At 49.3% G+C, this 24,143-nt stretch overlaps 1 pseudogene; it reads left to right on the forward strand.

Moving 5' to 3' along the window:
* Positions 1–18,300: 18,300 nt before the first annotated feature.
* Positions 18,301–24,143, forward strand: part of LOC138825641 (MTRF1L release factor glutamine methyltransferase-like) — a 60,729-nt pseudogene continuing 54,886 nt past the window's right edge.

Here is a 24,143-nt window from a genome sequence, read left to right on the forward strand (position 1 = left end):
CAGTATGCTATATAGGCAACTCTATATTCATGGGATCAGTTGCCATCCATGTCAGCACAGTTATAGCTGCCATCATACGCAATGAAATACAAAATGCATCCATGACTAAGACACACAATAAAAAGAATAACAACACTGAATGCATGATACCTTCCACATCTCTATGTAAAGAGAGATCCTATGTGTAAAATAGGTTAGCATATGTTTTTTGCCAGTGCTGGGGCTTCAGTTCAGGCCCTGGGACTAGGCCTGACCTTGTAGTTTCAAGGATGGTGAGCTTCACCTTCCCCCACAGTGCAACAAAGTTACCCAGACCTGAGTTGGAATCTCAGAGGTGGCAGAAAAATGGTGAGAATTCTGAGCCAGGGTGTGTTATTATTATTATTATTATTATTATTATTATTGCCAAGCATAGGATTTGAACTCAGTTCATGACAACTCTGCCTCTGCTTTGATCACCTCAGTTGGCGGGCTCCCATGGGCACGTAGCCGATCCTAGAATGCTAGGCTCAAAAGCTTTGCAGGAAAAAATGACAGAAAAATGACAGGGAAATATGTCGCAGGATTGATTTTTTATATTTTCTTCTTTTTCACGGTGACCATCCTGGGTCTGAATTACACCGCTGCAAAGGGTATTTCACCTTGCATTGGCGAAGGCTAATGGGCTATCAGGGAAGCCATAGGCCCATGCGGCAATATAGGCCCTGAGCTTAAATCGTGGTCCTAACACCTACCAGTGAGTGAGATCCCAAGATACTTGTTCCTATGCATGGGAATAACAATGAAATTTTAGCAAACTCATGATTGAATGAGAAGTTTCTGCGTGTATTGGTCTAGTCCAAAATTAGACGCAGTGATCCTAGGACGATGATTCATCTTAATGAATGGTTTATTAAGCATGAAAAGTATACTATTCCTTCAATGGTGGCATAAAAAAGACCTAAGAGTTAGTAGGAACGTAGTTGATGCCATTGAATCCTAGGTACATTTCTCTGGCACTCTGTACAAATATATATTTATTGTTGTTCTTCCACCTGTCTATCCATGTATGGTTATTTTGTCCATCCCTGTGGCTCAATCTCAGGGTCTGGATATTCCTTGGCAGCTTCATTGGCTAGAGGTTGCCATGTTGACACACCCATTCAGGGTCTGAATTGGGTCTGCCAGGCCCTGAGTTCAGATCCCAGCACTTCCAACAATTGGATCATGGAGTAAGAAGCTGAGTGTGATACCTGTTTTCCTTTTCTCTGAGAGTCCTGGGTGTCACTCATGATGAAGAACACATCTACAAATCTAGACACTATGTGATGGGTTGTCATCAATATCATAAATGGAATGTGTGTCATCACAGTCAATAAAAAATCTCATATCTAAAATATACTTGGAACTCAAAACATTAAATCCCCCAACATCAAATCCTCAAAGACACAACCATCAAATGAATAACTGGGCAAAAGACTTAAAGAGAAACTTCTCTGGAGAAGAAAGAAGGATGGCCAATACACAAATGAAGAAATGCTCAACCTCCCCAGCCATAAAGAAATGCAAATCTAAACAACATTGAGATACCACCTCACCCCAGTTAGAATGCCTATAATCAAGAACTCTAATAACAACAGATGCTGGAGGAAATGTGGACAGAATGGAAACTTATTGCATTGTTGGTGGGAGTGTGAACTTGTTCAACCACTTTGGAAAGTAGTCTGGAGAATTCTCAAAAGACTCCACATAGAGCTCTCCTATGACCCAGCAATCCCACTTTTGGGCATTTACCCAAATGTTTACAACAAGACACACTAAAGCTAACAGCATGACTATGTTTATTGCAGCAGTATTTACTATAGCTAAGATATGGAACCAACCCTGATGCCCCTCGTTAGATGAATGGATCAAGAAAATGTGGTATATATACACAATGGAATTCTATACCTCCATCACAAAAAATGACATTGCCCCATTTGTTAGGAAATGGAAATACCTTGAAAAAATTATATTAAATGAAGTAAGCCAGGCCCAAAGAAACATAGGTTCCAGGGTTTCCCTTATTTGCAATTTCGAGTATATGTCTGAGTCAAGCAGAAAAGATCAGATAAGGTGATGTTAAGGAAATGAATCCTAAGATATGTATTGAAATGTTCTTTTTTTCCTTTCATGGGATTGTTTCTAACACATTTATAAGATGATTTCTTTGTTGCTTTGAATGTCTCTGCCCCACAGTATAACCCCTGCTTTCACTGTATTTGATGTCGGTATAATTTGTGGAGAGGAAGAGGAAAAAACAAATCGTTAAAATATGGATAGAGGTGGACCTATTGCAACAATGAGATGTACAAGTCGTTATGTTGAAAATGAACTTTACAACGTTGGTGTAGGGTGGCAGGTGAGAGCGTGGAGGATAGGGTGGGGGGTGGAGGGAAGGAAGGGAAGGGATGGGAAGGGGAAACAAAGGAGGAGGCTACAATGCTTGATAAGAAATGTACTCATTATCTTGCCTATGTAATTGTAACCCCTCTGTACTGTATTTTCACAATAAAAAATGGAAAATAAATGAATAAAACAAAAATACAATAAACAACCACAACAAACAGGACATGGACTGAACATCTATACGTAAGTACACATCCTACCTTTACAATGTATATAAATAGAATGTTTCCAGGGCTGGGACTTGAATTCAGGCCTAGGGACCAGGCCTTATTTTCTTGTCTTCAAGCATGGTGAGCTTCCCCTTCATCCACAGTGCTTCAGAGTTACCATGGCCTTAAGTTCAAATTCAAAGGTAGGAGGAATGGCGTAAATTGCAAGCCAGGGAACTATTTTTTTTTTTTTTTTTTTTTTTTTTTTGCCAAGCACGGTCTTGAACTCAGGTAATGGCAACCGTGCCTCAGCTTTCATCACCATAGGCAGGGGTGCAGCCGCTGAAAACACAGCCCATCCTGGGATCCTAGAACTCCAGGCCTTGTGCAGGGGGTTTGGGGAATGCACAGAAAAAAAGTGGCGGGATGGCATTTTTACATTTTCTTCTTTTGCACCGTGGCCATCTGGGTCTGAGTGATCTGGCTCCAAATGATACTTCACCTTGCATTGCTGAAAGCTTGCAGGAGACTGGGGAAGACATAATCCCAAACAATGATTAACCAGGCATCAGTGGCTTTCAGCAGTCCTCCTTGATATTTACAAGGCTGAGACAGGAGGATCAAGGTCAAAGTCCCCCTAGAAAGGAAAGTCCTTGAGACCCTTGTCCAACCTCAATGCCAACAAAGCCAGAAGTAGAGCTGTGTGGCTCCACTGGTAGAGGGCTCATTTTGAGCAAGAAAAGCTCATAGACTGTGCCCAGGTCCTGAGTTCAAGGTCCAGGACTGGCAACAAACAGACATACACAACAATCTGTGCAGCCATCAGGCTAAAGCAGGTCTCCCTCTTGTCCCCAACTGGATTGGACAGAGTTTCCTGGTGAAGGGGCTGCTGTCATCTTGACTCTGTCCATTCTGTCTGCATCACAGGATTCCAGGCACACCCCCATTCTTTCATGGTTCTTTTTGTCCAATGGGATACAAGAATAGTGGCCACGCCCACATTCCATGCTTCCCAGTTACACCTGGATTCCCTCTGTTGGTTGACACCACTACCAGCAGTTGAGGAAGGTAGAGGTGGCTGAGTGGTGAGCAAGAGACTCCAGGTGACTTTGAGGTAGATTAGGAAATGATGTCCTAGTTGGTGAGTGGGAGAAGAGAGGATTTCCTAGAGCCCGGGAACATAGCCAGCCCAACTTTCCTGTCCCAATGCTCAGATGTCTTAAACCATAAGACTCATTGAGAGAACTGTGGGCAAGAAACTGCCACAAGAACACCAGCAGTATCCTCCCGACAGACCTGAAACATTCAGGAAAACAAAGAACACGAAAAAGGGAGGGATCACGAAGACAAACACCACTGGGTAGCTGGATTGAATGGAGAGTCTGGCCAAAGGTGATGCCGACCATGGTCCTCCCCTGCCTTTGGACACAGTCACAGCCACCATGGTCCAGAGTGTCAAGGGTCCCAATCCCACCAAGGATCCACAGAGGTGCTACCTTCATGTGGTGTCAACCCTGGACCACAGAAAAGAAGAAACCAGGCACTCTATGCCACAATCCAATCACTGAAGCTGGGAAAGACAGACCTGCAGAATCAATGGGAGTAAGTGAGGGAGAAGATAGCCTAGATACATGCAGCACCAAAAATGGAGGTAGAGATCCACAAGGCACCATAAAGTGGTTGGTTTCAGCAGAAAGCAATTTACAATGTGCACTGGCCCAAGTGCAGCAGGCCACTGGTGACAGAGAAAGGGATCACGAAGCTCTCACCAGCTGCCTGTAAGCTACAGAGTGGCCCGTGGCAGAGCTGGAGATAGCGGGTTCTGCAGTCACTGCTCTGCAAAGGAGGAGACCAAAATGTTCTTCGCACAGCTGAATGATGTGACCCTTCAGCTCTAGCAAGAGACCAGAAGGTTCGATGACCTGGAACAAGTGAACACAGAGTTGCAGGAGAAGGTGGAAGTGCTGTGGATTCAGAGGAGCAACATGAAGAAGAGAATATGTAAGTTCCAACAAGCACTGGAAGGACGTGAGGTACTGAAGAGACTACTGGACAACCTGAGCAGGCTGGTGACCACAGCTTATCTGGAGAGAGACACCTTCATGGAGGCCGTGAGCATTGAGAGGTCTGCACGGAAGGAGGAGGCATGGCAGCTGAACCCAATGGGTGAACCAACTGACAGAGGAGAAGGAATGAGGGGCAAGGCATGTGTTGGACCTGGGGAATGAGCTGTGGGAACTGAGAAGGAAGCTGGTAAAGCCACTGCCCCCTCAGGACCATCAGGCCAAGCGGCAGCTGCAAGCCCAGGCCTACAGCAACCAGATGGAGTTGAAAAACCTTGAGGAACAACTTCACATCCAGGTCCAGGAAAACCAGTCTCCATCTTCAAAACGTGGAGCAGCAGGAGCAACTGCAGAGACTGGAGGAGAAATCCTAGGATCGGCAGGAGATCCCTGAGACCCCACGATGTGCATGTGTGCGGGATGGACAAACCGAGGAAAAGCTGGCCCTGCTTTGGAACGCTCTCCACAGGGTGAGCAGCGAGAAGGAGGAGCTCGCCAGCATCCTGGACTCAGAGCAGTAGATGAAGAAACATCTGTGGGAACAGTTGGACTGCTCAGAGGAGAAGATAGAGAAATGGATAGTGGTGGCTGAGAGAGTGAGCCAAGCAGCTGAGGAGCAGCAGGAGCAGTCCCTGGGACAGTGCAGGAGTTCAGAGCTTCCTGTGAGGCACATCGCCTCCAATGAGTGGCTGTGCTCTGAGAAGGAGGCCCTGCAGCAGGACTTAGAGAGGCAGACCCAGCTTCTGGAGCAGCTGAAGCAAGTGAAGGGCTCAACAAACTGGAGGGACCAGGTGGTTTGCCCAGTGGCAGGACACTCTCAAGTGCCTGGAAGCCAGCAGATCACAGGAGGAGTGCCTGCAGGTCCAGCTGAGCTCCTTGGTTTTCCCTGGGGAAGGGGAAGGCATGAGCCCTGGAGAAACAAAAGGTAAGGAGGTGACTCCCTCCCCCCCATGTGACCATCACAGAGGATGGAGATGTTCCCCATACCAAGAGTGACATGGCTCTGAGAGTGCTCTTGGAGGATGAGATCCACAGGGGGAAACTCCTGCCACAAGAATGGCGGGCCAGCTGCAGGCACCCTCTGGCCGACCCAGCAGCTCAGTGCCAGACTAAGCTGGAGCCAGAGACCCTCAACACCATGAGCTGCCACCACAGTAGGCATGGGGATGAGAAGCGGAAGACATGGGCATCTAAGAAGAAAATCTGCTTTGTCCATGACCTGCCTGATGAGGTGGACTTCCAGAGTCCAGCAGGTGAGCTCCACCATTGATGCAGCCAGCTGTCGGCACACATGCAAACCATTGAGGAGTCCCTCATGGTGTGTAAAGAGCAGATGTTGGTCCTGAATGAGCTGTGTTGGGAGAAAGCCCAGTGCATGCACTGGCTGTCCCAGGCCAAGATGGAGAAGAGGAGAGTGCTGCGGGAGCTGCTGTCACTCCTCCCAAGGGAAGGCACAGACAGCAGTCTACAGATGCCAGCACAGGCTGAACCCCTCCTCCCCACCACCAACTCTGCTTCAGTCGCCTCAGGACGTGTGGTGGTTGAAATGAGGGAGGAGCAGAAAGGTTTTGAAGAATTGCCACTTGAAGACAGCATGGAACCTGCCAGAGGAGAGTTCAGGGTTCCCAACCCCATAGTGGACTCCCCCAAGGAGAAGGTCCTACCCCAGATGCCCCACATCCAGATGCGCCCACAGCTCCCAGGCTCAGGGGAGGAGTGCTCTCTCACATTCTCCTGTAGACTGATGTGGATGATGAAGAACTCTGTGATATACCGAATCTCAAAAGCCTTGGCAGCCACCAGAAGTAGGTGGCCAAGTGGCTTTCTCTCACGCCTCCATATGCCAGATGACGGGATGGTTAAACTGGGGGTAAGGTAGGGCAGAGGCTGCAGGGAGTTGGCCCAAACTCAAGGGATATCTAATGGCCCATTGGTGGCCAAGAAAGAGGCCCATGTTATGCTTATCACAAAGAATAAAGTGTTTTCAAATCAAAATAAAAAAAAAGCCTCCAACAAAGATTTGTTCTTCCAGCCCTGAGGCTTGAACTCAGGACCTGGCTACTATTCCTGAGCTCTTTTTGATCAAGGCTGGCCCCACCTCCCCTTCCAGCTTTTTCTGTGTGGAATAGAACCCAGGGCTTCAGGCATGCTAGGCGAACACTCTACCACTAAGCCACATTCTCAGCTAGGATGATTCTTCCCCCTTCCAAACTCATATGGCCATTCCTCAGATCAATAGGAAGTAGGGGCTAGGATGAATATGAAACACAAGTCTGGTTCACACAAAAATATTCCCCCGCCCCCTTTTCCCACTGCCTTAGTTGAAGTTTCTCTTCTACCATTGAGGGATGAGAGAGGGAGAGGGGAGTCCCAAGAAAATACCAACAACAGTGGCCCCCTGAGTCCCACATCCTACCCCACTCAAGTGATCCTCCACATTCTGATCTTATCTGACTCAATGTAAAGTCTACACTTTCTTCTCACCACTGCAAGGCTCAGGATGAAATAAAAGTCAGCCCTGGCCTCAGCCCACACCCAAGGTGGAAGTTCCTAGTCGCAGACCTACTTCCACTTCTGACTGCCCTTAGTTAGGCCAGACCCACCACTCACCACTATGTTGGTAGTGATGACCTCATGGATGGATTTCAGGAAGAAGGTCTATGGCAAAGAGCAGAAGCAGCAGAGTGAGCAGGGCAGAAGGAGGTGGGGTGATTGCTCTGGGATCTTCCTTCGAGCCCTACTGTCGAGCCAGACCCGTGGTGACCCAAAGCACGGACAAGGCCAGGGGGTGAGACGAGAGAGAGGAGCACAAGACTAAATGAGGTACTTCTTTCTCTTAGAGGATTTGATTAATTCCAATCATAATTAATTCCAATTACATTTGGCCCATGCCAATCCCAAAGACAACATGCAATGCCTCTCCGTGCTGTTGTTGGCTGTGAGCACTGTCCCTGAGCTCTTTTGCTCAAGGCTGGCAGTCTACCACTTGAGCCACAATGCCATTTTTGTTTTCTGACGTTTCATGGAGGATAAGATTCTCACACACTGTCCTGCCCAGACTGGCTTGGCACCGTGATCCTCCAGATCTCAGCTTCCTGAGTAGCTAGGATGACAGGCATGAGCCACCAGTGCCCAGTATGTGATGCCTTTTGAAGGCCTCTGGGTGAGTCTGTAAAGGAGCCCAAAGGTCCTGGATAGACCATGACCCAATCAAGGAGCTGGGATGGGGGAAGGCTGACCTTCTAGCCATTCTGTCCCCCCAAAATTAAAGATGCCAGGTGCTGTTGTATGCATCAAACACCTAGGCCAGCAGCCAACAGGCTTAGTGGGGGAAAAGTAGAGAATACCCAAAGATTGCAGTGTAGAAATCTCTGATTTTGCATGCATGTGGTGTGTGTGTGTGTGTGTGTGTGTGTGTGTGTGTGTGTGTGTGTGTGTGTGTGTGTGTGTGAACTCAGGGCCTAGGCTCTTTCCCTGAGTTTTCTTGCTCAAGGCTAGTGTTGTGCCACTTCCACAGCCCCACTTGTTTTTCGATTGTTAATTGTAAGAGTCTAAAGGACTTTCCTCTCCCGGGTGGCTTTGAATCATGATGGGGACCCTAAGGAAGCAAGAGTAAACACAACTTGCAGGTACAATCCCTATGGTGGGCCACTCTTGCCCCCTCGTAGCCAAAGGCGGAACATGCAGCCCTGTGCCATCATCCTCTAGAGTTCAATTTGGGGAAGTGACCAGAGCCAAGCTGACTTTTGCTCAGCCTGATTGCTGATGCCAGAGCAGGTCTGTTCCACCCTAGGCCAAGAGAGCTCCAGGAGGTCCGGCTTTTCAGGGTCACAAAAAAGGGAGAGGTCAGCTCTATGCTGAGTTAAGAGCCTTTGCCCACGAATACCCCAACTTGTCCTTACTTATCACCATAAGACCTGTGAAAGAACAAACCCCAAAAAACAAATTTGGAGCTGTGCTTCCAAGTGGTAGGCCTCTAGCATTGAACCAAAAGGCTCAGGGACAGGGCCCCCAATCTTTGAGTTCAAGACCCCCAGTCAAGTTCCCCCATAAAACACAGGTTGTCTAAATGTGAACTAGTATGGTTTGTGAAGTGTTTCTGAAGAATGGTGATACTGAAGAAAGCACCCTAATTCTAATGACAGCTGAACTTGTGACACTCAGCTATGTGCTGATTCCTTCACAGGGACCTATTTGCTGGGTCCTTCCCACATGGGGGTTTTGTGCTGAGTCCTCAAAAAGGTTCCCTTTGCTGAGTCATTGCAAAGGATACTATGTGCTGAGTCCCTGAAAAAGTGGACCATCCTGGGTTTTTCAAAGGATGCTGTGTGCTGAGTCCATTACATAATGTACTGTATGCTGAGTCCTTCAAAAGGTGTAGTGAGCTACTGCATCCCAAAGGGTCCTCTATGTGCTAAGCCCTTGTGAAGAGAGGGATGAGGTGTATTTTGAGTGCTGTGTGCTAAGTCCTTTACAAAGTTTGCTCTGTACTGTCCTTCAAATGGTGCTGTGTGCTGAGTGCTTCCAGTGTGGTATGTTCTGAGTCCTTCAAAATTGTTCTATGTGTTGAGTTTTTCAAAGGGTGCTGTGCACTGGGTGTTTTACACAGGGTGCTTCATACTCAGCCCTTCAAAGGGTGCTGTGTGGAGTCTTATAGGGTGCTATGTGATGAATCACTGGGAAAAAGTGCTATGTGCTGAGTTTTTCAAAGCATGCCATGCACTGAGTCCTTCACATTGCAGGCTATGGACTCCCTCCTTCAAAGGGTGGTGTGTGCTGAGTACTCTACCCAAAGTACTACATGCTGAGTCCTTCAAAGGGAGCTGTGTGCTGAGTCCTTTTCACAGAGTGCTTTGTGCTATTTTTGGAAGTGCGCTGTGTGCTGAGTCATCCCAAAGGGTGCTATATTCTGAGTCCTTTAGAGGTAGTTATCCCCAACAATCACACAGACACAAACACAAACACACATACACACACGAGTGTCACCATGCACCTGCTTTGTGTGTGAATGAAGGGGAATGGAAGAGAATCTCCTCCAGCTGTGGGGCTGAGGGGTGATTCGATCCCCAGGGCAGGCTCTGGGGTGGGAGGGAGAATGCTGAGCTGAGGTAAGGCTGCAATTGCCATGGTCTGGAAGCCTTAGGACCTAGTCAGGGCTGCAATTGTGGCTAGTGGTGGGGGGCGGGGCCCAGGGGAGTAGAGGTCGGGGCTCATGGGCACACTTTGGTGGCAGCAATGGCCAGTGGCCCAAGGGAGCAGGGGCATGTGTGCATCAGGGCAGCGTGGCCCAGGAGAGGAGTGTGGGGCTGAAAGAGAGCAGAGAGAAGAGTGAGCAGGAGCACAAGTGAAGTAGGCCCTGAGAGGAGACTCGAGCTGGGACAGCTTCTTTACAGGTTTTGTTTTTGTTTTAGGGATTTTAGAAAAAAAAAACAAAAATAAAAAACCAAAAAAAACCTTGGCTCCAACCAGCCCAGTTCCTGGAATGAAAAGAATACCTCTAGGTCCCCCTCCCCTTAACAACTTAACCCACCTTCATTGTTCTGTTAAGGACAGACTGACTAAACAGTTAGCCAGTAATCCGGCTCCTGCTGGCATGCTGGCAATATCCGGAGTTTAGTATAAACTCCACCTTTTTCACATGCCTATATTAAACTCCACTAAACTCCTTTGTGTATGTTTACCTTAAGCTCTGCTTTACCATTGAATTCTCCAGTCATTTAAACCAAAAGTGATAGGCTGGTTTAAACAGCCATTATGTGACAAAGTGTAACCTCATTGGCCACCTGGGTGTGTTCTGGTATGACTGTGCAATCTTTTGGGTGTGTGAAAATCTCATTGGTTGCCTACGTGACCAGGCTTCACCTTGTGATTTTTGCATTTAAAAACCTAAGTACTTGGGCCACTGGGGGTCACAGTATCAGCTCCCCGAGTCTGTGCTGTGCCCCTGGCCTGTCAGTGTAGGAATCTTCTCAATAAAGTTGCTTCTTTAATAACAACTTTGTTGCGGTGGGCTCTGTCACTCCGGTCGACTAGGAGGGCTTGCCTGCCTGAGTAGGGGTCTTCCTACTACACAACCACCAGTGGAAACGGCTTCAGTGGCTGGCGGCTGCTCCGATCATAGCGTGGGTCCTGGCCAGAAGTGCAGAGCATGTGACAATTAGGCACCTATGGCTGCTGAGGTGGAGGCAGCAGTGGCGGCAGACTCAGGGGAGGAGGCCGCTGAGTCAACTGCTGCTGAGAAGGAGCAGAGGCTGCGAACATCCCCGCCATGTGCCCGCAGATGCCCCGCCCCCTCTCAGCAGCGCTGCTTTTCAAACATGGCCCTGCCAGCTCTGAACCACAGTGCCTCTTGCAGTAACCTGGCTGAGATGGCGTGCCCCTGGCATGCTTGTGGCCCTTACTTGGTCCCGGCCCCAGGTCCTCAGATGCCAGGTGCACACCTGATCACAGCCTACAGCTTCTTCCAGCAACACATGTGAGTGGCCGCCCTGCGGGCCAGCACCCCACGACCCAACCCCCAGCAACCTCCCCACTCTACCCAACCCCCCACCCCTGCAGAGCCAGAACCCCGCCTCTTGCTTCCCCTTACCCATCACCCCTGCACCTCCCCCATGTGCCACAGTCTGCCCTAGCTCTGCCACAAATGCACCCAAGGGGGGGGGTGGAAGTGGGTGTCCACCCGGGGATCCGACCCTCATCTCTAGCGGTTAGTGTCCCAGGAAAAGGGGAACTTCAGGGATGGGTGAAGAGGGGGCACCACAGAGCCCCTAGCCTGGAGCAGTGGGAGCCACACAGCCTTGCATGTGCATCCTTTCTCTCCCTGGTGGGAACCTGGTGGCTTTCATCAGAGATGGGGAGCAACACCCCACCACCTGCCTTCTAGGTCTTTTCCTTTTTGCTGGGGAGGGAGGTGTTGGATGCAAAAGATAGGCCCCCCTTGCTGTGTGAGCCCTTGTCTTCTGTGCTCAGTCACCCTTTCACCTGAGGACATTCCCAGAAGAGCCCACTAGAGAGGTGAGGGCACTGGGGTCAGATAGAAGGTGGGTATTTGGGAGAAAAGCACACCCCCTCTGACACACATACAACCGGCCTGTACCCCCAACCGCAGCTGTCAACAGTTCTGACTGGGTGATCACATTTCCCAGTTCTGCCAGCTTCTGCTAGTGCTCCCAGTCCATCTGGTCTCCTCATCCTCCCCAAGAATCTGCCAAGTTGTTCAGAAGTATGTAGGAGGGAAGTAGGGAGTCCATCTATGTATATAGCCTTTAGGACCCAATCAAAGTCCCCAATGACACCCCCACCCCAGGTCAGACACCTCTCTGGAGGCACCATGACCCCCTGCTTTGTTTTCTGTCCAGGCTCTGAGAAGCCACGTGTCTCGGGACTCCTTCACCCAGAGTCCTAAACTAGGGTTTTGGTGAATGGGGGGTCAAGGCTGGTTGTTCCCAAGGAGAAGGGTCTGGCCCTGGAGAAAGGGGGAGGCAGGGTGGTTCTGCAATATTACAGCATTGTTCCCCTTGGGTGGTTGCCCCTGGTTCTGACAAGGGTACGTTGCCTAGATGAGAAATCAACAAATTCAGGAGAGGCACTGCTTTGAGTCTGTGTGTTTAGGTGTGTATGAGAGAGAGAGAGAGAGAGAGATCATCTTTCTCATTGTACAGTCAGCATGTCTAAAAAGAGTACCATAATTTTTTGGAGTGGGGGTCTGGTTGTGGGGTCTGAACTCTGGGCCTGTGCTCTGTCCCTCAGCTCTTCAGCTCAAGGCTAGCACTCTAGCACTTGAGCCACAGCGCCACTTCCGACTTTTTTCTTTTTGCTTACATGGTGCTGAGGAATCAAACCCAGGGCTTTGTGCATGCAAGGAAAGCACTCTACCACTGAGCCACCTTCCTAGCCCAAGCAAAAGCATTTTATTTGTGTGCATGTGTGTATTTGTTGTTCTTTTTTCATTAATACCCAGTATGAGCCCAGCCACAATTTTTGTTTTCTCTTTCACAGTGTCATGGCTCCTTTAGAGAAGATTTCATTAGATGTTCCTTCCCACCACTTTCGTCCCCTTTCCTGCAGCCCACAGTAACTGCTGGGCCTGCGTGGGTCTCTCCTAGGAGGCCTGTGTGAACCACAGACCAGAGTGGATACCTGCCCTTCTGTCTTTAGCCAGAAGGCTCATGAGGCTACTGTGACCACAGCTGCATTCTTCCAGCCAGACAGTCTGCTCTCATGCGTATAGTTGGAGCTAATTCAAAGTTGGGAATGTGTCTGCCAAACATAATTAGGGAACTAGATAGGGGGTGTAGGGCAGGGGCTGTGAAGCTAGGAGGGTCTGGGAATTAATGAACCGTGTGACATGGGAGATGGTTCACCACGACCGAGGATGAGGGGGGAATCTTACCCAGGGCGTTGATGGTGTCCAAGGGCATCTTAACAGGGGGCTCCGGCTCCCCAATGTTGCCATGGATTTCCTCCCAGGGCAGTGCACTGGTGGGCAGTCCTCCCTGGAGTCCTGCAGACTCCAAGCTATATCACTCCTGAGCTGTTTCCAGCTAGGCAATGGTAGGCAAGTGTGTTCCCCCTGTTGGAGCCTGCTTGGGATCAGGACATGCAGTTAGCTAAGGCTCTCTGAATGCCATTTTCTGTAATCTGCTGTAGGCTGTCTGGAAGGAAAAAGGGACTGCTTATTTTGGAACCCATTAAGTATGCTACCTTTTCCAGGGTTTTTTCTTATAGCTGGCAATTTCTACTAATGTCTGGGATTCTGGGTCAAATTAGATGGACAATTTCAGCCACCAAACAATGACTTTCAAAGCGGCACAGGCAGAGTTCCCAAGCCAGAAGTTTTCCTGCTATGAACGTCGTGCCTTGACTGCCTTTCTCTGGCAGCTGCTGATTCTCCACCGGCTCTCTCTAGGCTGACCACCACAGTTGAGGATGTCTTGGGGAGCAGAGATTGTGACCTCACCATCCGCAGCCAGTCAGATGTGAGCAGAGACAATTCCCAGAACCTGCACTGGAATCTGGGAGATTCAGAGACCTGGAATGCCTCAAGGATCCTTTCTCTGCAACATGAAACTTGGGGGCCAGAGATAGTGGACCATCCTGTCTGCACCAGGGAGTGGAAAGGAGGCCCCTTGAGCCTGGCGTTCACCTCACAGAAACCTTGTTCACACCTGAGTGGGGAATGGAGTGCCACAGAGCTGGTCAGTGGCTGGACAGAGATCTTTGAGAAGATAGGCATCCCAGAGGCCCTGGAATCCAGTGAGGACAACATGGTTCACGTCCTTGGAACCAAAACAGTTAAGTGCAGTGGTACCAGGAGGGTGGGAAGAGGGAGGAGGGAGAACTGTTGGAGAGCTACATCAGGATTTGTCCCCACCCAGGATGCTTAACGAATTAGATGGGACTTTGCTGTAGTATTGTCATAGACAGATGCTACTTTATTTATCCAAAAATACGATTAGTGTGTGCCAAGCCCAGGGGGTGAGGGGCGGGTCATACACGATGAAAGGTTCCAGTGCTGGTTCCACAGCACATGAAGAAATCTTGGTTTGAGTTGGATACCATTGCTTCACTCCTGTCATCCTAGCTACTTAGGAGGCTGAGATGGGAGGATTGAGGCTTAAGGCCCATGCAGGAAAGCCTTTAAGACTCTTGTCTCCAACTAACTACCAAAAAGAAAATGCCAGAAGTGGATGAGTGGCTCAAGCCATAGGCTGTTGACCTTGAGTAAAAAGGTTCAGGGACAGTACCCAGTCTCTGATTTTAAGGCCCAGGAGTGACACAAAGAGAGGACAGAGAAAGAGAGGAGTGAAGAATAGAGGGAGAAAAGGAGGAAAGGAAGGAAGAAGGGATCATGCAGGCCTTGGTTTGGAGTCAAGGGAGCCAACCATTCACAATCTCTGTGGGGACAGTTTCAGAGCCTAAAGCCAGTATGTAGGACGAAGCGACTGTCCCCTCAGCAACTTCATGATATCCAGGATCTGAGTGATTTGCTTACTGCTGAGGGAAACAGCCTGGGGTAGACCCTAGGGCTCAGGGTGTGTCACCGACTTTATTTTCTGGTCAGATGAGAAGAAAGTGTCCAAACGTTAGGGAGGATAGGGAGTGCGATATCCAGAGGGGGGGGAGGCAGGGGATAAGGAGGAAGATGAAGAGGGAGGATGATCCCAGATCAGGTGTGTCAGGCCATTGAAGCCGTGACCTCACCTTACAACCTAGACCATCAGTGATAGAGCCTTCAACCCAGCCACATCCCTATTAAAAGTCCTGGCACTCTAGGTTCACCCTTGACAACCTCGCTGTCGTCCACTGCAGGATGCCTGTGCAGTACATCCTTGGGGACTGGGACTTTTGCTGGCTCAATCTGAAGATGACACCCCCAGTGTTCATTCCTCAACCACAGACAGAGGAAACCAGGCCACTGGCACAGGACAGCCAGGGAATGAGGGAAACAGTCAGACGCATGTTGCTCTGAGTCTTCCTCTAGGGGACTCTAGGGCCCCATGACTGCCATTCTCAGAGGTAGAGTTGGGTCTCCTTGCTGGCTCAGCCTTTAGTCTAGATGGAAGATGTGTGATTTAGAGAGGGCAGACTGAAGGTCGAGGCTGGTGAGAAAACCAGAGGCACTGGGCTCTGAGCTGCATTGTTTCTTTGAGGATACTCACAACCCAGGATCATTCCTGAGGTGGATCAGCCCTTTTCTCCTTCCCCAGATAAAGGGACCTAGAGCCCTCCAGTCTGCATCCCTTGGCTGAGAAATTAATTCATTCCAATATCCTTTGGTTGGATAACTAGATCTCAACTGACTACCCAGTGTCAAGACAGGACAGTGAGAGATCTTGAGTCCTTGATGAGGTCACGGGATCTCAGTATGAGATTGTACTTGTATGTCCTGACTCGGTGCATGGTCAGTCCCATCTCAGCCTGCCATGATCTAGGGCATAGAATCTAGAGACTCAGAGCACGATGGGGTCTATTCTGTGAGTCTTGAGTATTATGTGTGAGCTTTGAGCTCCGGTGTGCTCACCTGCTTCCCTTGGTTGGGTGGGTTTATGCTAGAAAAAGTTTAAAACTAGGGCCTGGGTCCCATCCCTTGTTTTATGCTCAAAGCTAGCACTCCACCATTTGAGCTCCAGCTCCACTTGCAAGGTTTTTGGGTTTTTAATTGGAGATAAGAGTTCTCAATGACTTTCCTTCCAAGGATGGCATTCAACTGCAGTCTTCAGATCTCAGTCTCCTGAGGGGATAGGATGACAAGCATAGAAATGCATCTTTGGCTGTGTGTCAATGGCTCATGGCCGTCATCCTAAGTACTCAGGAGCTGAATCTTAGGATCAAGAGTAAAAGCCAGCTTGGGCAGGAAAGACCCTCAGACACTTCTCTCCAATAAAGCACCAGAAAACCGGAAGTGGTGCTGTGGTTCAAGTAGTAGAGTGCTGGACTTGAGCTGAAGAACTCAGGGATAGAACCCAGGCCCAGAGTTCAAGACCCACAACCAATCAAAAGAAAGAAAGTAAAACATCTTTGCAAAGGAGGATGGACATGTGTTGTGTGTATGTGTGTGGGGAGGAGGGGGCTGGTAGATATTTATCGCCCAGCTCATTCCTCGCATTAGACGGATTGTTCAAACTCTTAGTTCACAGCAGCCGATTCTTGACCACAGGTAAAGCTCTGGGTTGGATGTCAACCATCGGACCTCAGTCTCCTCATGGGACAGTTGTGAGGAAATAAGGGACTAATACAGAGGGATCTCTGGAGCAGAGCCAGGAACAGAGGGAGCAGGTGTCAGATATATTTCTCATCAATTCTGTGAGCATATGACAGGAAGTTGCTGGGAAAGGGCTCAGATGGGTTCTGTTATTAATCATGCAACAGGTGTGGGATTATGAAACAAAACATGGCTGTCTCTCATTACCCTATCCTCATGAGGTAGGGATCCTTCACTCTATTCATTTTTCCAGCTGGGGAAAATGAGTCATGGAGAAGCCAGGTGACCTATTCATGATTACCAGCTGAAAGGAATCTTGGCCTGATTTCTCTGCCATGCTTCCTAGGACAGTGGGTGTTATTCAGTCCATTTCTTGTGATGGGAAGTCCACTTCTTGTCATTTGTGGGGCTTGAATTCTGGATCTGGATGCTGTCCCTGAGCTCCTCAGATAAAGGCTAGCGCTCTACCACAGGAGTCACAGCATCACTTCCCATTTTCTGTTAGTTCTTTGAGGATAAGATTCTCACAGGCATTCCTCCCAAGCCAGCTATGAACCAAGATCTTCACATCCCAGACTCCTGTGTAGTTAGGATTATAGGTTTGAGCCATCGGCATCTGGCTTAAGTGTAATTCTGGAACTCTGTCGCTGTCTCTGTCTCTGTCTCTTTCTCTGTCTGTCTGTCTCTGTCTCTGTCTCTGTCTCTGTCTCTGTCTCTGTCTCTGTCTCTGTCTCTGTCTCTGTCTCTGTCTCTGTCTCTGTCTCTGTCTCTCTCTCTCTCTCTCTCTCTCTCTCTCTCTCTCTCTCTCTCTCTCTCTCTCTCTCTCAGGAATTGGTAGAATGAGTGTTGGAGGAGTTGGCCCAGCATCCCCATGAGGCTGGAACGCAAGGTGGCCCTCTCATTCTGGAGGTGGGCTGTGGGTCAGGAGCTGTTTTGCTCAGCCTGTTGAAGCAGCTTCATGAGGTAAGCCCCTCTGTGCCCTGGCTAGACCATGATGATTATTCATTGTCCATCCCATGAGTCCTTCCCCACATCACTCTGCTACACCATTGGAGGAAAGTGGATGAGAAAGTGTCACCTTGTCCCCCTGCCCAGCACAATCCCAGGCCTCTGACCTATACCCCCACCTATCTGACAAGACCTTGGCTCTAAGACAATAAAAACACTCTGTGTGTACTACCCTTTGCTGGGGAGTGTCGTTTTGGTTAGGGTGGCGGGTTCAGAGGAGAGACCCCAGACCTGATTCCTCCCAGGGAACATTTGTTCTTGTGACAGAGCCAAATCATTGCTGTGGATAAGGACGAAGCCTCCATCAGACTGACCCAGAACAATGCTCAAAGATAGGTAGGCTGTTGAAGTATCAATCCCACTCATGTCTGCTTCCTACTCCCAAAAAGGAGGTGTAGTATGGGTGGCCTGGCCTTGGGTTTAAGGGATTATAAATGGATGGTGGCGGTCAGGAGCTCATGGCTCCCACCCACCATCCTAGCACTTTGGGAGGCTGAGCTCTGATCTTGTGACTCAGAGTAACCCAGGCAGGAAAGTACGTGTGAATCTTATCTCCCATAAACCACCTCCCTCCCCAAAAACACACACAAAAAACCAGATGTGCTGTGGCTCAAGTGGTAGAGCCTCAGCCTTGAAAAAAAGAAGCTCAGGGATAACACCCAAGCCCTGAATCCAAGCCCTAGGACTAACACAATCATGAAATAAATGAACATTGTACACCTTTTATCTGACTTCCAAGAAAGATGTATTCAGGTTTCTTGCTGGTACATGTAGCCAAAGGTAAGGGGCTCCCTTTCATGTTTCCCTAACCCTCACCTTCTCTCCTTCATCTGTCCAGGCTTAGGTTGCAGGACAGAATTCAGATCATCCCCCTGGTTGTGACCTTAGGTACCCTGCCCCATCCACCTCCCTTGGGGTCAGGATCCTGGATGCTCTCCCTGCTGGGAGGATGAGGCACCACAGAGATGAGGGTAGGTATTCCCAACACTCACGCACACACACACACAGAAACACCCCTAATCCAAATCAGACTAGCCTTTTCCAAAGACACTTTATCTCCTTGGATTAACTGACCTAGGAGAGGAATTTGATCCCCTGTAATGATTATTTTAACTTGGGCTTGCTAGTTGACAGGAGATAAACAGGAACAAAAAAAAACAAAAAGCCTTTGGTGCCCATCACCTGGGGTTCGGGCTCATGCCTATCATCCTGGCTACTCGGGAGGCTGAGAACTGAGGATCACAGTTTGAAGCCAGCCATAAGCTGGAAAGCCCATGAAACTCTACTCTCCATAGAACCACCTAAAAGCTAGAAGTGGTGCTGTGGCTCAAGTGGTAGAGCACCAGCATTAAGCAACAAAACTCAGAAAGACAGCTCCCAGATCCTCAGTTCAAGCCCACACAAAGAAATGGTCCTGTCTTTTTCCCCACAGATTGCCCAAGCTTCGAGCCCCCTCTCACGGAGTGTGATACAACACCTGCCCCTGGGTGGTGTATCAGGGCCTTCACAAATCCGGTGGTGGAATCCAAGCCTTCCCATTCATGCATTCTCAACCCACACTGGCTGGAAGGCAGAGTCTGACAAGGCTGGCAGCCTGCACAGCGGAGAGCCTCCAGCTTTTCCAAGGTGATCAGAAAGGGCTTCTTGGAGACAGCACTTGAAAAGGGGGTCTTGCTTAACAAGGAGGAGCTGAAAGACGCACAGAGAACAAAGGTGCTGCAGATGATGGGCAACATAGCAGAGCGTGTTCATTTCCAGCCAGGGCTGCTGGTGAGAGACTTGGTATAGATGTGCGAAACTGTCCCAAGACAGGCCTGAGGCTTCACAGAAGAACAGCTATCTAGGGCTGGGATTTTGTCTCAGAGGTGGAGGGCTCGCTTAGCACACAGGAAAGCATGGGTTCGATTCCTAGGTCCTGCATGCACAGAAAAATCTGGAAGTGGCATGGTGGCTCAGGTGTAAGAGCACTCCCCTGGAGACAAAGCAAGTTAGGGACAGTGCCAGGCCATGAGGTCAGGCCCCAGGGCTGTCACCATAAAACAGTTCTCCCAGTGACCTTTGTGACAAGTGGATGGCTATGCCCTGAAGCTCTTAGTAGATCCATCTGTGCTTTGTGTCTCCTCTGACAGAGGGGAGCTGGACAGTCCTTCTGCCCTGGGTACCCCTGGGCCCGCTTGTCAGCAACCCTCCTAATGTCTTCCACGAGGACATGGAGCAGCTGGCCCCAGAAGTCCTCAGGTATCATTTGGGTGGGGCAGGGGGACATAGGGCAGGCCCAAGAACTCTTTGGGCGTCTGATCTGCCCTGGAAGACCAGGCAATCTGCAGGAGGCAGATGGGAGGATAAAGGGGGTTAGTGATGTGGAGGGGGCCCTTTAATCCCCATGGCTTCACCCAGATTGTAGCATCCCTTTGCTGTCCCTGAGGGAGGTAGAGGTGTGTCTAGGTGGTAGTGTCTAGAGGAGGACTAGGTGGACATTCTGAAGGACTTGACACCTTAAGCTATGAGCCGGTGGCTCATGCCTGTCATCCCACACCTGTCATGCTGCCCACTCAGGAGGCTGAGTTCCAGAGGCTCTCATTTCATAGCCCAGGCAGGAAAGTCCCACCAGAACCTCATCTCCAATCTCCAACCGGAAGTGGCACTGTGGCTCAAGTGGTAGAGCACTGGCTTTGAGGAAAATTAGACATCAAGGAGAGTACCCAAGCCCTGAGTTCAAGCCCCTCAACCAAAAAGCAAAAGCAAAAACAAAAAAACAAACAAGAAAGAAAGACACCCCTTCTTTGCTTGCAAGAGATAGTGAAGTACTATGGTTGCTATGGCTGTGAGACTAGGTGCTGGCCTCACTGTACAGACATTTCTAATAACTCTCCAGGTTTACCACAGTGTGAAGCCATAGCAGGGTGGGTGGTGCCTTACCAAGAACTCCAGAGGTCATGGCCTGTGGTAGGCAGGGAGTGGGTGAATGGGAGCAGGTGTCGGATGGTAGTGTCAATTATATGCTCTCCATCCATGGAAGAATGGTTTGCATGCTGGTGACCAAGTCTGAAGTGTAGGGTTACATTTGGTTTGTGTCTTGATGAGTTGGGTTTTCCCTTGGTATAAGAAGGTGGCTACATGAGGAGGCTACAATGCTTGATAAGAAATGTATTCCTTATCTTGCCCATGTAATTGTCATCCCTCTGTACAGGATTTTCACAATAAAAAAAGAAAGAAAGAAAAGAGCTGAAGAAAAAAAAAGTTGGCTGTAGCCTGGCGCTGCCAGTGGCTCATAACTGTCAGCCTAGCTACTCAGGAGGCTGAGATCTGAGGATCACTGTTCAAAGCCAGCTTGGGAAGGAACGTCTGTGAGACTTTACCTCCAATGAACCACCAGAAAATTGGATGTGGTGTTGTGGCACCAGTAGTGGAGCGCACACCTTCATCTGAACAGCTGAGGGCCTGCTGGCAGGCCCAAAGCTCAAACCCCATAACCTACAACCAAATAAAAGGTAGCTGAATTTTCTGCATAACAGTGTGTACAGTAGAAATGCGATGATATGTTGTGAACCATTCCAGACATGTGAGAGGCTCTGAGTTTTGTCTGCAGTTGGTCTGATGATGGTAGAGCCATCTTCTCTGGGGTGGAAAGTTCAGGGTGCTCAGGGACTGCTGAGGCTTTGGGCTACCACTGGGTGTGTCTGTGTGTTCGTGTGTCTTTTGTCTGTGTGTGTGTGTCTGTGAGTTTGGATGTAGAAGACCTGGGCCTTGAACTCAGGGTCTACGTGAAGTTCCTATGCTTCTGTGCTCAAAGCTAGTGCTCTAACACTTGAGCTGCAGCTCCATTTCTTGCTATTTGGTGGTTCATTGGAGATAAGAGCCTCACAGGCATTTCTGTGCTGGCTGGCTTTGACCTCAGCCTCCTGAGTAGCTAGGATGACAGGTGTGAGACACCAGTGCCATATTTGTGTGTGTGTGTGTGTGTGTGTGTGTGTGTGTGTGTGTGTGTGTGTTTCCCTCATCTTTCTCTGTCCTGTTCCTGGGTGCCTGTCTGCCTCTTTCTCACCTCGGATGGTGCCCCTCCTCCACATCGACCTTGCCTTTAGCCTCCTAACAGGGTCTACCATGAGTCCTAAATGGCCAGAGACCTGAGTTCAACTTTTCTTTGGGGCCCAAGTCCAGCTGTCCAAATCTTTGGCCTCCTGCACGGGATTCTGCATCTGCTGGGCTAGCTGCAATAGAGCCTTGCCTGTCTCTGGGTGGGGAACTCAGACATGGGATGTCCTGCCCTTTTCCTCAGCTAGACCTCTGGCTGCATGTCCCTCTCAGCAGGCTGGTAGTGGAGTGAGGGAAGGGGGTTGCCGGTGGCTCTGGCCAACTGCAGCGGACTGAAGGCTGCCCAAGCAAGGAAGATTCCAGGCTACATTGGAGGTGAGGCCAAGGTGGCTTGGAAATATCTGTTGGTGCTTAGGAAATGTCCAAGTACTTTATCGCAGGCAAGTCTATCTTCCAGCCCCATCTGGGCCTCTCCAATCCTTCTAGAGAATTCTGGATGCCCAGATTACAGAGGCACAGACTTTAGATTCCAGGACCAGGGAATTGGGGGAGGAGAGACTGGTATGGCCAATACCTCAATGTTCTGGGGCATTAGCCTTGACCTAGGTATGCCCCGCTTGTGTACATTCACTTCTTAACCCAGAGCTCGCCAGAAACAGGCCACTTGTGGTGGTGCTGTAGAAATGGCAGGAGTGGAAGTGAGATCTAGGATGACCAAAATCTGGATTGATGGCCTAAGGGGGGGGGGGCAAAATGTGTCTTTAAAAAAAAACTCTAGAGCTGGAACTCAGGGCCTAGGCACTGAGCTTCCTTTGCTCAAATCTAACACTCTATCACTTGATCCACCGGTCACATTTCATCTTTTTAGTATTTTAGTGGATATAAGAATCTCACGAACTTTCATGCCTGGGCTAGTTTCAAACTGCCATCTTAAGAGCTCAGCCTCTTGAGTAGCTACGATTGCTGATATGAGCCCCTGGCACCTGCTAAGGATGTTTGTGTGTGTGTGTGTGTGTGTGTGTGTGTGTGTGTGTGTGTGTGTTTACCAGGGCTCGAACTCAGAGCCTAGGTGGTATCCTTTAGCTTGTTTGCACAAGGTTGGTGCTCTACCTCTTGTACTCCAGTAGCTCTGCTTCCCACCGTTTTGGTGATTCATTGCAGATAACAGTCTGCCCAGGCTACCTTTGAATCTTGCTTGATCCTCAAGTGTCAGCCATGATTAGCTAGGATTATAGGCATGAGCCACTGGCATCCAGCTGCAAGGATGTCTCTTCATACTGTCTTCTGTTCGAACAGCTATCTACTTACCTTGGCCTAGATCTCTGATCTCCACATCAGCTCCCAGCAGCCCTTAACTGTGTGGAGAACATAAAGCTCAAAACTCTCGAGCATCCAATTTCTATGTCCTCAGGGGAGGGTACGTTTCCTCTGAAGCCTGGAGGAGTAGGGGGAGGGGGAAGAAGGTTAGGTATAAATGGGTGCTAGGCTGGGAGAGAGGTACACTGTCTTAGCCAAGAAGGAAAATGTGGCCAGATGTTAATAGCTCATGCTCTCACATTCCTAGCTCCTCAGGAGGCTGAGATCTAAGGATTGGCATTCAGAGGCAGCCCACATCACTTTGTTTTTTCTTTTTTTTTTTTTTTGTATCAATAGCATCTTTTATTGTGAAAATACTGTACAGAGGGGTTACAATTACATGGGCAAGATAATGAGTACATTTCTTATCACCAGCTCACTTTTCTAAAGTGTGTGAGACTCTCCTCTTCAAATAACCACCTGAAAGCTGGAAGAAAAGTTGTGACTCAAGTGGTAGAATTGCTAGCTTTGAATGAAAAAAGAGCCCGGGTTCTGAGTTCAAGCCCAAGTACTAAGATGTGCCCATGCACACACACACACACACACACACACACACACACACACACACACACACACACACACACACACACAGACATACACACAAGAAGGTGGTAATGATGAGCTGAGCTAGAACTGGGGGCAGTCCAGAGGCATAGTCATAGTAAACTCTCGACATGTAATTTATTTCTCCCCAACTCCTTCTTGGGCTGAGGGTTCTGGGCCATGGCAATAAGTTCTATGGAACCTGCACTTCCATCCATGCATAGGGTACAGGACCAAGGGAAGAACACGATGGATGCTCGTTTATACTCAATGCATGATTGCAGACCTTCATCTGCCGCTGAACATTGGTGAGGAAAGCAGGCCTCTGAGCCCTGGGACTCCTGGGATACCCACTGCTACAATCAGCAGACGGCCAGCTGTGGATTCCTGAGCCAACAAGCCTTTCATGAGCCCAACTCAACACCCACCTAAGGTGTGCCTGACAAATTTGCCCCCGTGAGTAGGCATTACCTGCTGTGCCATCTTGCAGCTCTTGCCCCTCCTGGCCCAGAAACCTGGTCTGAAATGTTGATTTACTGCTCAGATCCACACTGCACCCATGACAGATGCCATTCTGATGACCTGGCTGATGACCTCAGTGCCCCAAGGCTAGACCGTTGTCTGATACTTTGGCCCGCTCTATAGAAAAAGGCTCCCAAAGAGGCTGCTTTCAAGACTTGTAGGACACCTAGATATTGGGAGACCCTTAGCAGTCCACTGGAAATTACTCTGCCTAGAGCCACAGAGTGAGGTTCATGCAGGCCAGGTGGGGCTTGAACTCTGGGCCTGGGCAGTGTCCCTTCAGCTCTTCAACTGACCAATTGAGCCACAGTACCACTTCCAGTTTTCCTGTGGTTC

This window comes from Dipodomys merriami, unplaced genomic scaffold (assembly GCF_024711535.1).
Source record: "Dipodomys merriami isolate MVZ:Mamm:240054 unplaced genomic scaffold, mDipMer1.0.p SCAF_139, whole genome shotgun sequence".
NCBI classification, from domain to species: Eukaryota; Metazoa; Chordata; class Mammalia; order Rodentia; family Heteromyidae; genus Dipodomys; species Dipodomys merriami.